General features: G+C 54.2%; 1 pseudogene; it reads right to left on the bottom strand.

The window, feature by feature from the left end:
* The window catches only part of LOC132319254 (hydrocephalus-inducing protein homolog), a 121,355-nt pseudogene that overhangs the window by 29,625 nt on the left and 76,777 nt on the right, over nt 1–14,953 (bottom strand).

The raw sequence follows: 14,953 nt of genomic DNA, 5'->3' as shown, positions 1-14,953 counted from the left end.
AGGAGAGAGAATAAATAAGTAACCAGCATCTGCTGGTTTCATATCTGCTCAGGGACTTGGACTTCCTTATTGGACTTTGTTTTGCCTACAAGACCTCTCCTCGCCCAGGACGACCCTCTCCTCGCCCAGGACCCTCTCCTCAAGGGAAGTTGAGGACTTTAGGTGATTTTTTTTCTCTCATCTTACAGAACCGCCCTATGTCTCAAGCACAGCTGTCTCTTTCGGACAGACAAAAGGGATGCCTGCAGACATGGGACCCTGTCATGTCTTCACTGCCCTTCCACAGTGATCTTTTTCCATCCTCCCCCCCACCATGCCCCCACCCAGCCTGGTCCCTTGCCCTGGCACCTTCACCGCAGGCACGGTCGGGGCATCCACAGCACTTTCCATATCCTTCTTTTCATCTTCTGCAGCAGCATCTTCTCGCACAACAAAGACGAAGTGCTTGAGGGCTTCTCCTGCTGCAGGGAGCATCCGCTTCTCCGGGTAGTGGACCACAGAGTAAAAAGCCGTAGGGGGAACAGGAGGCCCGGAGGGACCCAGTCCCAGGTCATCCAGGATCTACAGCATAACAGAAATTCCCATCACCTTCATCCTCACACTCCTTCCTTAAAGGCCGGGAGCTTTTGGCAATGTTTTTTTTTTTTTGTTTATATGGAGTACAGTGCTTTTTTACGCCCAGTGGGGTGGGCAGGCTCCAGAGCAGTGCCAGGACCTACAAGCGGGACCTAGAGAGAAATCTCTCCCTTGAGCGACTCAGCTGCCCTGGGACCATTTTTAATGATTTCCAGACTGGGAAACTCTCTGAACAGACAGGATGCTTGAACAGAGAGAGCACTCCCTCTTTCCACCCATCTGAGGGATGCTGAGAACCTCCCCAGCCACGTGGCTGCTGCGGAGCCATTATGGAACATCATCAGTGGCCTGGACAAGGCTCTGTGCCATTGTCACCTGGCAGGACACAACACACCAGGGCCCAGACCATGGCAGGCTCAGCATCTGAACCTTGCAAGGCTTTACCTGCTCTGCTGCTGGCAGCTTGCCGCTCTCCAGGATCTTCTTACTCACACCTTCTGAGCTCAGCACCTGGATGTTCAAGCAGGGCACCCCGACATCCTGGCCTCTGGCTGACCCTTCTGCACCTTCCCCTTCCAGCCGAGATAACTTGGAGTCCTCAAGAGCCTTCAGTTTTTCCAGCTGCTCCTTCTCCAGGCGCTCTTTCTCCGCGCGCTCCTTCTCTCTATCCTTCCGGCTCCTGCGGCTGGATAAATACCGGCGCTGGTCTTCTGCTTGGTGCCGCACCTCCTCTTGGTTCAGGGGGGACAGCAGGATACCCTGAACCCTGTCCCAGGATGACAAAATATGCGTGATGTCCTTCTGCGATGCCTCATAGATCTTAAACCTCATGGCCAAGTTCTTCTCGCTGTCACTCAGGGCCTCGTTTTTGGTTTCCCCCTGTTCTGGGTCTGAGGGTTGCACAACCACCGCTGGGCACGTATCCGTCAGGGGAACCTTGCCTCGCTTCTTCGTATCTTCCTTGTCACCTGCAACAGAGTCTGGGCGCTCCTTTACAGATCCCTTCTTGTCCACCCCCTTGGTGACATCCGACCAGTTGCTGGTGGACACGTTGGTGTTGCTGGTGGATGCGTTCATATCCTGGGCAGGAGGAGCAAGAAAAAGCAGTGAGCATTTCAAAGCACCGACTCAAATGCTGTAGGACAGTGATGACCTTTACAATAGCACCCCAAGCCTTGTCCGAGACCGGTGCTAGGTGCTCTACAAATCCCAGTTCAGAACGCAGCTGGTACCCAGTTTAGCTCAACTGAAACCAAACTCCCCAGTGCCAGACTGATGAGGAGTCCTGCAAACCAGATGAAGAACAGAACAGCTTCCCAACCCAAACAGGGAACTTAAGACACCTCCTTATTCCTGTGCAGTCCTCTGGGCTCATTTGTGGTGTGCTGAGCATCCCTGTGGCTGGCTGACTCTGGGAAGTCTGGTTGCTAATGAATACCTAAGGCTTGGTGGTGTCTCCTGCCGGTCATGTAGGAAAAGACACCACATCCCAGACGGATCGTGGCTCAGAGGTGTAAGTCACATGCAGAGTGGGGAGAAACGCTGGACTGAAACTAGCCAGGGTTTCACAGTCAATGTACGGAGTTATTTGAAGCCGTGACTCCAAGGCAGCATGATCCTAGAAGAGCAGTTCTCCAACAAACCCATGGGAAAACACACCTCTAGCAGCATGATCCAACACCGGCTGGTGTTTCCCACCACAGCCCCACGTGTTACTCATGGCCAGGTACTCGTCCCCAGCGCTGCATGTGACTGCTGGCTTCTGGGGGAATGGTCCAACTCAGCGGGAAGGTCCCCAGGGCTTTTACTCATCTCTATAAACACAACCACTCACCTGTCTGACTCCACGCTGGCTTTTCTTCCCCAAAGCATTATTTTTGTCTTTGCCAAGCTCTCTCTTGCTCCGCCTGGACTTCTTCTTCAGCTCTTCTTCCTCCTTCAAGCGTTCTAGCTCCCGCCGGTGCTTTTCCTCCAGCTCTTTAGCCATCCGCTCCATCTCCCTTCAGCAAGCCAAAGAGAAAACATCCCTGAGAGTCACCACCAGAAATCTGGGCTCGCCGCAATCCCAGCTGGTCCTGCACTTCAGCCATTGACCCTGAGGCCAAGCAGAACCATTAGACCATCTCCATGGACTTCCCTCAACCTGGGGAGGCTGGGAACATCCAAAGTGAGGAAAGGTGGGAGACGACCTCCAGGACCAGCCAAATCTAGGCTTTGCTGTCATAAAGCCTAAATTGCCCTGCTTCTCCAATAAGGTCCACCTGGACACCTCCAGCACACTGCCGAAGACTGATCCACCATCGCTCCGTACTGATGCCTGAAGTCCTCTCTTGATTTCCCGGTGTATAACAGCTCACAAATCACTAACACCTACTTATCCCTGCACCAATACTTCCTTGGCTTAGCCAGCCCTTCTCCCTGGGCATATCCTGCTCCTTAGGGAGAATAATCACATCCATCAGAAAGCAAAGGCTGCAGGAACTGCCCTCCTGCAAAGCAGGCTCTGAACAAACAGGTTTCCTGCTGGAACCCAGTTGTGAATCATGGAAAACTTGTGCTATTGTGCTGGTTTTGGCTGGGACAGAGTTAATTTTCTTCATAGTAGCTAGTACGGGGCTGAGTTTTGGATTTGTGCTGAAAACAGTGTTGGTAATACAAAAATGTTTTAGTTATTGCTGAGCAGTGCTTACACAGCGTCAAGGCCTTTTCTGCTCCTCACACCACCCCACCAGCGAGTAGGCTGGGGGTGAACAAGAAGTTGGGAGGGGACACAGCCGGGACAGCTGACCCCAACAGGCCAAAGGGATATTCCAGACCATAGGACGTCATGCTCAGTGTATAAACTAGGGGGAAAGCTGGCCGGGAACCGCTGCCTGGGGACGGGCTGGGCATCGGTCGGAGGGTGGTGAGCAACTGTTTTCATTTGCATCACTTGTCTTTCTTGTTTGGTTTGGTTTTTTTGTTGTTGCTGTTATTTTCTTTTTTATTACAATTTTTATTATTATCATTATTTCATTTCTTTTCACTTACTAAACCGTTCTTATCTCAATCCACGAGCTTTCTTTTACTTTTCCGATCCTCTACCCCATCCCACTGGGGCAGGGGGCAGTGAGCGAGCAGCTGGGTGGTGCTCAGTTGCCAGCTGGGCTTAAACCACAACAACTGTCTGTCCTGGAAATCACAATCTGAAGCAGCCCTAGTGACCTCCTCCCAGGGAAACAAACTTCAGCCTGGGCTGAAAGAAGTGCTGAAACATGTGTTTGCTTTAAGCAAAGCCCTCCTCGAGTTTCAGGCAGGGATTAATACAGGCTTACACCTATCCTATGCATCCTCCTGAACATGCTGCTCTGCTGGATGGGAGCTTCTCCCGGGCTCACCTGCTGCTGCCGCAGCTGAAGGTGAGCCTAAGGACACCAGCTTTTATGGCTGGGGTCACTCACTATGGAAAACCCTGGGAGATCAGCATTGCAAGGACTTCACCTGTGGAAGGACTGGTATCTAAACCAAGCCAGCACAGCTGCGCCTCACGCCAACCCCCAGTGCTGAAGAAGGGGGATGAAGAAGATGAGAATTGAAATAATTAACTTGGAGATACTTAGAAGCGCAGTGGCAAGGCAAGCACAGAGCCCAGCTCCCTGCGTCTCACCAGAGGAAGCTCCTTCCTCCGTTGGGAACCAGGGAGGTGGTACTGGCCATCTTTGTGCCCCTTGTAATAGACACTTTTGGCCTTTGCTCTGTAACCCCTCTGAGCTCAACCAGGGTCTCCAGAGCAGGGAAACCCTTCAGGGACACTGTCCTGGGGAGGTACCCATGGAAGGCTTACAGACCTCTTCTTCCTCTCACGCTGGACTTGTCGTATATTGTTATCAAACTGAGCTTTCTGCTCCTCAGAGAGGGCATCATACTCTTCCTCATCCATCTCCCAGAGACGTGCTTTCTCTCTCCTGGCAGCTTCTTCCCGCTCCCGTCCTTCAGCACAGACCAGAGGAGAAACCATTAGCGACCACAAGCAGAGCTTGCTGTTCTGGGTGAGCTGCGAGGATTCACAGCTCTGCCCCGGCCCAGACTATCATTGGGCCAGGAGATACTGGGGAGCTCATATCCCAGCTCCAAAATTCAGATAATCCCCCAAACTGTCGCCGGTCAGCGAGTTCTCGTCCCTTGCTTGGCTCACGTGCACCAGTGGCGTGGGCAGGGGGCCGGTGCTTAGTTATTGAGCCACACACTTGGGCACAAGCTTTAATGTTAGAGACCAAGATAAGTTTTACAGCCTCAGCTCTGATGTATTTTAAGCAACCGGCAGCTGAGCGCTGGCTACACTGAGGCAGAATGAGGAAAGATTAAGAAAAACATTTCTGACAAGCTCTGCTGGTAACCCAGATACACATGGATAAGGTTGAGGGCTTGAGAGAGAGGATTTGAGGGGTATGGAGATGAAGAGTCTCACCTTCTTGCTCTATTGCAGCTGTCTCCCTGGCTTTCAAAGAAGAATAATCCTGGAGCAAGTTCACAAAATAGATAGAAGGCCGATTTCTGACAGCTTTGAGCAGGCAGAGGAGAGCAGACGCCGTGTTGCGTGCAAAGAGGGTCTCCAGGCCATCAAACACCACTCCCTGGTAGCAGTCACTCAACTGTGAATCAAATCGAGAAGGAAGAGAGTCAGCTATCACACGCACTGGGCTCTCAGCTAGTCAGGAAACCCCAAGGTTAAAGGACACCAGCCATCATTGTTCCAAGCGCATCAGCTCAGACCAGCTCTGATCTTCCCCCATGCTCTGCCAACTTATGGCATCTGCAGCTTCACCCAGGGATCCCTGCACGAAGCCCAGGACTCTTCCAACAGCAGATATAAATCTCCTCCTCTCCAAATTGTACCTCTCTGTGTCTCGCTGCCTGTCTCTGTAGCAGGGACGTTTCATTTGCCTCCATCCCACGTACCTGCAGCCTGTCAGAGAGGATGGCCACCAGCAGGTCCTCGGGCAGCACGCAGCTCATAAAGCCTGTCTCTCCCGTCGTGCTGCCACCGATGCTCAGCCATCGCTGCGCAGGAACGCACGGAGAGGGCGAGATGAGATTAGAACTGGATGAGCCCTGCAACATTGAGCACCACGAGAAAAATCAGCCGCTTTGGAACCCCCTAAACAATTTCAGCTGCTGGGCTTGGAGTTGGGCTCTCTCAGTAACGGAAGACCAGAAGAAAACTGCAGACCAGCAGCTCCAGGGGACAACCCTGGGGGTCACATCCCTTGGCCAGCAGAGACCCAAGCTTGCAAGCCCCTGGCACAGCATCCCACAGCTTTGCCCACTGCCTGCAGCCACGTTAGTCAGGACTGCACTTTGCCAACAAACCGTAAGATCCAGTAGAGTTTTTCTACTGGTGCACAGGGTTTCGTTCCCACCCTGAGCCATCCCCAGCCTGCCCAGCTGGCTCTCTGCGCTATACAGCCCGACACCAGGCTCTGGGTGACATGGAGGCCCCACTGCAAGCAGCCTCTTCACTTCTCAAAGGCAACTGGAAGCTCCCAGGCATTAACCAGTGCAGATCACACTTCACCTGGGAGCCTGTCAGATCTCTTGGATGCTGCTTCTGGGATTGGGATGTGTGGCTATCCGTCTTCCTCTTGTCCACTGCGGCACTCACCTGGCCTCGGGAACTGACGGAATGCAGGCTGGCTTTGTCCCCAGAGCTGGACTGGCTCATGTCCGAGCTGTGCTTGGCCTCGGCGCTGAACGGCAGGCTGAGGAAGACATCTGCGTTTTGACCTGCGGAGGGGACAGACGGCTCAGCGGGGCTGGGGACGGCCCTGTGCTTCAGGCACCTTCCACCCCAATGGGCACAGCCCTGCGCCCTCGCAGGGATGCAGCACGCATCCCCCAGCCTGCCAGGGACTAGCAGCACTGCTTCCCAGAAGCAGCTCCTTCCTTGCTTCTCTTATTAGCACGATAAACCACATCATCAGATACCGGATTTTAAAGCTACAGACTTTTCAATGCACAGCCCTATGTCCCTCCTACCAAACGGAGCAGCGTGCACGCAGGTGATGCCATTTGCACAGTACCTCCCGGGTGGATCAAGCCAAGGATTTGTCCTCCAGGACCATCATTTCCATACCTTGCACCCGTCCTGCATTCTCACACGAAGACGGTAATACGCAGCCTTGCCCTGGCTGCAGTCACCCGTCTCCCCTGGAGTTAAATCCTCCGGTGTGGGATACCCCCACCCAGGACCCACACCCTTCTTCCTTCCACCAGCTCCCAACTCAACCAGGTTCAAAGCTGAGTGATGCAAAACTTCTCCCCACCAGAGCCAGGGTCCAGCCTCAGCCTGCAGAGCTCGGGGCATCAACTGCCCAATAAAGTTCCCTAAAAGTCTCCGGTCTCACGTGGAGAACAGCACAACATGCACGAGCTGTGCGACCTGACAGCGTGTGTAGGAAAATCTCTGGAGAAAAGAGCTCATCTGCAGTGTGCCTCTCATCTGAAACTCCCCCGGGAGGTTATTCTTCCCTTCCTCTCATGTTTGTGAAGCCACACTCCAAGTTAGTCCTCTAGTGCTTAACGAGCCGCTTCAGAGGGCTTTTTCCTCTTTAAAGTGGGCGGCAGTTCTACCCGACGGCCATGAGGAGGAAGCTGGATTCAGCTTTGAGGAAATATATAAGAACCCTGAGAAAAATACAGGTGCGCTTCACCGCTCCTAGGAAAAGGAACATGTGCTGAGAAGCCCGGCGGCAGTAGAAGTGTCTCTGAGCCCTTAAAATAGAGATTTTGTTAATAACCTGAGATGCTTTATGAAATGACTTTGCATTTCTACACCCATGCTCCCTAAGAGACCCAAGGGCTGTCAAACTTCTTCTCTGGAGCAAGCAGAAGCGGATGGTCACAGTGGGTTTCCAAAGCGCTGCTCTGGGTTCACTGTTTCTCCTTACCGGCATCCTCCGTCTCCTTGTGGCTCTGCTCGACGGCAGCCCTGATGCACAGCTCCCGGGCATGGAGCCCTGCCGAGCTGCTCCTGTCCGAGATGGCTTCTGTCACCACGGCATCGATGGACAAGCACGCAGCACCGTAATATTTGGACAGGGCGACCGCTGCCGACGTCTTGCCTTGAGAGAGAGGAAGGCTGCTTGGTGACACTTGCATATGCGGCATTTTCAGGGACAGGCTCTGGAAAGCCCCCGAACGGGATTTCAAAGTTTCAAGGACAGTCCAAAAGCAAAATGCCACTTTAGGGGAAACCACGAGGGAGGCAGCTTGAGCATGGTTAGAAGTGTTGTCCTCTAGAGCCAGGTGGATCATCTCCACTTCACATTCACCTAAAGACTTCATCCCTTGTGGCAACCTCAGCCCTGGGCCAGGCTCTGGAGCCCTGTCCCACCACCATTCAGACCGTTTGCTAGCCTGTGCTGGACGGCGCTGTCTCGGGTAACGTCTGGGCACGGTTTGGGGGTCAGTATGGGCTAGGGACTGCTCCCACAAGGCAACATGGACACTAGGCAACGTGGTCCCAACAAGGCAACGGGGACGTGGCCACCCTGTTTGGGGGAACCAGAGCCTGGCTGTATGGACACAAGATGAGCCACGCCACTTGCGCCGGCTAGGTGAAGGCCTGGGACCGTTTAACATACCAGCAAGCTGTGGCTTACCTCGCTTCGCTTCAACTGATCAACCAGGCAGCACGGTCCACCAGGATACTCCTCTCCTGCTTCCCCCCCTCCTTGCAGCCAAGGGCTGCAGCTCACGTACCTGTCAGGGGTGCCCCGTGGACGATGACGACAATCCCTCTGCGGTTTCGGGCTGCGCGCCCTTCTGCAGAGATATCGATGCCAAGGTGGCGGGCGATAGCCCTATAGACAGGGCTGTCATCCAGTTCTCCCGCGGCCTCCTTGCTGCTGGCGGTGCTTTGCCGATGCTCTGCTGTGTGGGACCGGGTAGAAAAGTCAGCCTCCTGCCTACCTGTGATGCTGATCATCCTCCCCATCCCCTCAGATCCTGGCAGAGAAGACTCTGCCGAAACCAACGTCACGCCCAGGGTCTCCCCGTCCCCTTCCTTAAGGCTTGGGCAGAGCAGGGTCTGCCCTAGATGCTGGGAGAGGTTCCTGTTCAGAGTATAGTAAACGGGATGGCAGAAAGAGGAAAGAACGAGCATCTGGCAATACCTAAAAGGACTGGGCCAAGTCTCCTTCCCTGAACTGTCAACATGGTCCTCATGGGAGTTTGGTCCCAGGTCCTGCTGAGTAAGGGGGGGACAGGCAGAACCGGGCATATTACACAGTCCCACGGGAGCTCCTCCATTTGGGAATCAAGCGATTATCCAAAAGCTGGATGCTTTAGGAATATTAGAGCCGCAGATGTGCTGGGCTCTGAATTCACCATAACAGCATTTACAAAGAGTTGCCACCTTTGCCCTTGGAAGGTCAGCCAAAGCCATCTTGGCTTGCAACGTCATATAGGACAGGCAGTGCGCTGCCCTGCCTAGGAAAGGGACCACCACCATCCTGATCCCAGCAGCTCCTGGGAGAAAAGGCGCTCCTTTGGTAAAGCTGGGCAAAACCTCCCTGGCCTCTCCCTTGTCCCTGCCCCAGACTCTTCTCAGGATCCTACAGACTTCATATACAAGAGTGCATTCAGGGCCCACAGGAGCGAAGATGGCACCAGGCTGCAGTGAAGTGATGGAGGTGACGCTGAAGTCCACTACTGAGGCCCTGTTGCCACAACAGACGTAAAATAGGTGAAGGGCTTCGGGTTATTACCTGTCCCGTGTCTTTTGTCCGCACCTTCCTCCTCCTCTTCTCCACATTCAGATTTAAAGACCACCTTGTTGGAGGGGCTTTCATCAAAAATGGTGGAGGGAATGACTGAGCTATGGGATGAGATGGTGTCAACGATCCCAGCAGAGTGCTTTCCTCCTTCATCTGACCGCGTCCGGACGTCTTCAAGGTTTGCTGAGGAGGAAGGACATGGGGAGGGAAGAAGAGGGTGAACATGGCCAGGCAATCTGCTCTTTGCCATTCGCCACTTCGCATGGCCACATGCAAACCACGGAAAATTTCCCAAGAAGGGAAGCTCCCAAGGCAGAGTTTCCCTGCCCAGAAAAGCCTGCCCAGGCTGTCTCTGCCCTCAGGGGAATTTTGAGCTTGTGCTTTTGTTGCTGGGAAGGAGCAAATATCAAATAGCTACTGAAATTACACCTGGTTCTACCGGATGAAGAACTCATCCAGCCCTACTCCTTGTGGATGAGGGACACAAGGAGATATCCTGATTATTTCCCCAGTCCATGGCAGGCAGATATGAGCTTGCTTAGGCTGCACTCAGGGCTGGTAGAGGATGCACATTCCAAGCCCCAGGAATTCCTTTCACCCAGGAATTCCTCCACCGAGCTGGGGAAGAGGTGGCTGCTAAAAGCATGGACTTTCCGTGGAGAACAAGGTCACAGAGAGCTCAGGGGAGGTTGGGCTGGACTCCCTGCTGTGTCCACACTCACGACAGCCAATGCCAAACCCTCACCATTGTCCTGGCCCGCTGGTTCCCCTGTCTTGGAGTGTGCCTGTTCACCCTGCAGTCTCTTCTGGTGCTGGTAGTATTCCAGCACCTCCGGGGGCAGCTTCTCACCCGGGGCACGTGGAGGCAGCAATAAGGTGTTGTGGCAATCATAGTCCTTCAGCGTCTGCAGGATCTGTGTGCGTAGGGAAGAGGAACCATGTATGGGATGTGTTTCTTGACCTCCATCCCATGAACAGACTCCCCAGCCAACCCATCTTCTCCCTCATTCCTTCCTCCCAACAGCACGGACTATCCAAGCCCCTCCACAGCCTGCCAGCCCAGCTGGCTAACCCTGAAATGCCACCAGGCTTTGCCCTGGGGACTGCCTCCGTCTCCCCGGCACAAGCCTGGGAACGCTGGAGCACTGCGGAGCTACGGGATTACGCATGTGGGGACCAGACCTTCCCTCTCACCTGCTCCTCAGCAAGGTACTGCTGGTCAAACTCCAGCGAGTAAAACTCGATGGGGAACTCGCACGGGTTCTTCACTATGACTGTCCCCTCCACCCCACGGCTGTACGGCAGCACTGCTCCCAAGTCGAGCACCGTGGGGCTGAACTCCAGCTGTGGCTCCAGCCCCTGCCCCGAGACCAGCAGCTGGAGGGGCTGGGTGCGCTGGCAAATGTTAACCTTCATCTCGCTTCTGTAGGACTTCTGAAAAGAGACAAGTGCAGAGAGCTCCTCCATGAAGTCCCAGGTGGCAGGGCCTCAAATTCAACCCTTGCCCCAAGGTCAGGGATGTTACCAGTACCTCTAAGCTGAATGGAAAACATATTAACTTATAGCAGGGGCTACGGCACCTGCATGCTGGCTCTGAGGAACTGGGATGAATCCTGGTGTGAAGTGCAACTGGATATTTGGGTATCAGATGGATCTAAAATGGACTATCAGATGTTTCCACCTAGTCACGAGGGAGTGCAATGCTCATAAGAAAGGTCCTCATGGGTGGACTCAGCTCTCACAGGACTCAGGGGCTGCTTCACCTCCTTCTTCAGGGTTATGTTGCCCAGACACAGTCCTGGCGCTGCTGCATCAGGCAAACATCAGCTACGTGAAGGAGGCAGATGAGCTCTCACGGGCTAGAAATAAGGGTCTTCCTCTCTGCTCAGGGCTTGGCTCTGATTAAAGCCAGAGACAAGATGGTTACAGCTCTACTAGCAATTCAAACATCCCTGGGACGCTTCCTAGGCGTGGAAACACTCGTGTCCATACTGTTACAAGCTGCCAGTTTCCAAGTCATGGTGGCCGCATGCAAACTATCTCTGGGAACACTCCGTCCTTTATGCTGACTCCCAAACTACCTGGGAACGTGCAGGCAGGCTGGGCCAGAGCCACAGGGACCGCTGGCAGCATACCACTACAGGTGACTGTCCTGCCGTGCCCAGGAAGGGGTCTGGTGGCTGTTTTGTCTGCTGGTACCAGCAGCAGGATTAGCCTAGATCAGCCCTTCCAGGGTTAGCTATCCCCTGCGAGCATGCCAGCTGCTCTGCACCAGGGTGTTGCAGCCTGCAAACACACCCATGAAAGGGGGAAGACGAGGGGAAACAGGCAGATTTCCCCCCATGCGCCGAGAGGAAGCTGCACTGCAGTGCCCTGATGCTCTCTGTGCCAGCTCCTCATTGGCATTTCAAAGCCCCTCTCAGAAGAGTGCGCTGCAGGGGAAACTGAGGCACGGTGGTATGGGGCTTGCAGAAAGCTCCATGTGCAGATAGACCTCATCTCGGGCTCCCTGAGCTGGGCTAGTTACCACACTGCCCTGCCACACCTCCTGGGGGTGACACCCGCCAATCTCACCTCTTCCACGGGTGAAAACCTGACTCGCACATTGCATCGCTCTCCCGGAGCCAGGGTTCCAGCCGAGGGCAACACCTTGAAGACACGGGGCTTGGTCTTCCGCTCCTGGAACAGCTTCCGACGCACCCTCACCGGCAAATGCTTGTCCCCCTGAGCGCAAAAAACCAATTGTGTGAGGTCTCCTCGGTCTGCGAGGACAGACCCTCGGGTCCTGCAGTGCTCTGAGATACTGCCACGGTCCTGAGAGCACCCGCATCCAAACCAGCCGCAGCCACCACTGGTCTACAGCTGGAGGGAAGACATATAGGCAGGGCAGGCAGATGGGGAGGCACTGTCCTCGGAGGAGGAATGGGGGAAGATGGCAGAGAAGTGAAGCATCAGCCAGTGAACAGGTCCAGGTACAAACCAGATTTGCTCGGTACTCTCTAAAGCTTCCTCACACGAGCTGTAGCCCAAGTGCTCAGGCAGCCACAGGGGCAGAAAAGGCAAGAGAGGCAATGAAAACTCAACCAAGAAGTTAGGCGCTACACGTCATCTGCGCTTTACCTTCTTAACAGGCTCAATCACAGTGATGAACCATTTACAGGGGACCTGGAGCTGGTTGTGGAGCTGCACAGTTTCTTCCCGGCACTGCCCACACTGGACAGCGGAGAACTCCAGCCTGTCCCTGGAGAGGCAGAGGGACGGCACAGTCACGTAGGCACGGAGGCGGACATGAAACGTGGGGCCTTCTGCTACCTAGCAAAGGACAGAGCATCCAGCTGAGAGCCTGAGTGACATCTACTGCTGTCCCCAACCTGCTGCCTGCCCCAAAAGGTGGTGCGGGCAGAGGGAGGTGAGGGACCATGAGGTACCTTGATGGGCAGGAGCACGTCCACCTCTCCCAGGGGCAGGTTGGCACTTTGTGGGTCAAAGCGCACTTCAAACGTCTCAGTCTCGCAGTAGGGCAGGTGCTTCACACGGTCCAGGTCCACGCTGAAACCTTGAACAGAGGAAAATAAAACAGCTGAGACACTCAAGCGACATGAAATGTGTCACAAGCACGTTAAGGCCATACGGGTGTCCTGGCTGGCAGCTCTGTGAAGAAGAGGGCTCTTTGCCTCTCCGGAGAAGCCTGCCACTCTTTCTCCCTTGTCACCTGTCAAGGAGAAAGGCTTTTCACAGCCACAAGCCAAGGTCCGCATGGTAAAAAGGAAACATTAGCTGAGGAACACTGGTAATTCCTTATCAGGCATCCCAGGGAAGGATGCGCAGACCTCTGCAAAGGAGAACTTCCAACTACTATTCCCCTGTGCTGTGGTGCTCCCTGGGAAACAACTTAGAGGAGACACCTGACCAGCCCTCAGGCACAGTGAGTCACCATTTGATGGCACTGCAGCCTTACCTCAAGGCCTGTTTCGGAAGCCTATTTTGATACACCAGAGGACCTCACAGGCTGTTTTCTCAATAAAGGCTGAACAGAAGTGCTGTGACATTATGAACTCTAAACCAAAGCACTTCCAAACCACCAAGGGGCCATCTGTTTGCAACGCAAACCTACTGACTGCGCAAAAACTCAGATGATGCTCACGGTAGCCAAGAGCAGAACATGCTGAGAGGTGACCACAGTGATCAGCACATCCAGCCCCTGCAATCATGTGTTAGGGCAGCCACAGGCAGGCCACGTCTCTGGGCACTGCTGGCCAGGAGAACTGAGGCTCCAAAGCACCAAGCAGGGGGTACTAAGCAGGACAAAGCTATACAAACAAGCACTCAAAAAACGTCCCCATGTCCAGTGGCTTAAGCCAATCTGTCGGAGACAGCTCCTTCAAGCCCACGTGAAGTCTCCCCAGCACTGGTTACCTGTGTCACACAGGACCCGTCCATCGGTGCGAAAGGTCACGGGGAACTGCCCGGTGTTGGTGATCTTCACAACACGTGTGTGGATGTTCCCGAGAATGATGTAGCCAAAGTCCAGGACATACTCGGGCAGCTCAGCTCTGGAACGAGAAGTAAGAAGAGCCCTTAAACCACAGCCTGGCAACGTTTCCTAGTGGATGGAAGATGCCAATGAAATGGATATTTCTGTATTCACTGCTGTAAAAACTCAACTCTAGCCAGTGAAACCCAAGCCTGACCACCTGGTAATAAGTCTTTGGTAAGTCATGGGGAGTCTAGGTCCTAGCTTTTGTCAGCTACCAGTGGGACCTTAACAAAAAATTAGGTTGCACTGCTCTGCAACCAGATCTGTCCCCAGAGGAGCACCGGTAAACACAGTAACCAACACCTCCAAGATTCCTGGGAAGGTCCTTTGCCAGAGCAATCCCACTCAGGAAACCACCTAAACAATCTGTTTTGCAGAGCCTCTTCTTCCTGAACTGGAGCCTACAGTGCCCGTCCCTCCTCATGAAGGAACAAAAGGAAGGACCAAGTTACCTAGGTGAGCCCTGCAGTCCCACCAGCACCCAAGCCACCCGATTTAGGGCTTCTCAAGGGGTTGTCAACCTGTGCCGTTCCCTGCTCTTTTTGTTTAGTGGGATCTGTTAGTTGGAACAAAGATGCCAGCTTTGAGTTGCCTCTTTCGGAGCTGGTCAGCAGGGATGGTGTCTGGGCTGTCTGGATGGGCTTGGTGGTCGGCACTGGACCCCCTCAGCTCTAAGAACAGAACCCATCATCTGTGGGGAGCTGAGCATCCCCAAAGCTCGGGGTGGCACTATAGAGGTGAGGACACTCAGCTGCTCACAGGGAACATGTAAATCCATCAGGATCACACCCTTTCTGAAGTCCCCAGCTATTCCCAGCTCTGCAAACACAAAGAGCTCTCTCTCAGGAGCAGGGGTGTGCCGCTGGGTGTTACCCTCGCGGTGCCAGGAGATAGGGTACGGGAGTCCCCACTAACTTGAGAAGCCTCCGACGAGCACGCTGGTCAAAGACAGTGTCCTGCGGGGAACCAGAGGCAAGAGCTTTTTGCTGCTCCAGGGCGTGTTTCTCTACCAGCAGCTGCTCCATCTGCATCTGCAGCCAAATGTCAAACTGAGGAAAGCAAAGACAGTGGCTGGTTAGCAAAG

Source organism: Gavia stellata, chromosome 26 (assembly GCF_030936135.1).
Source record: "Gavia stellata isolate bGavSte3 chromosome 26, bGavSte3.hap2, whole genome shotgun sequence".
Classification (NCBI taxonomy): Eukaryota; Metazoa; Chordata; class Aves; order Gaviiformes; family Gaviidae; genus Gavia; species Gavia stellata.
The sequence above is the reverse complement of the archived record's forward strand: the minus strand, read 5'-3'. Positions and strand labels throughout refer to the sequence as shown.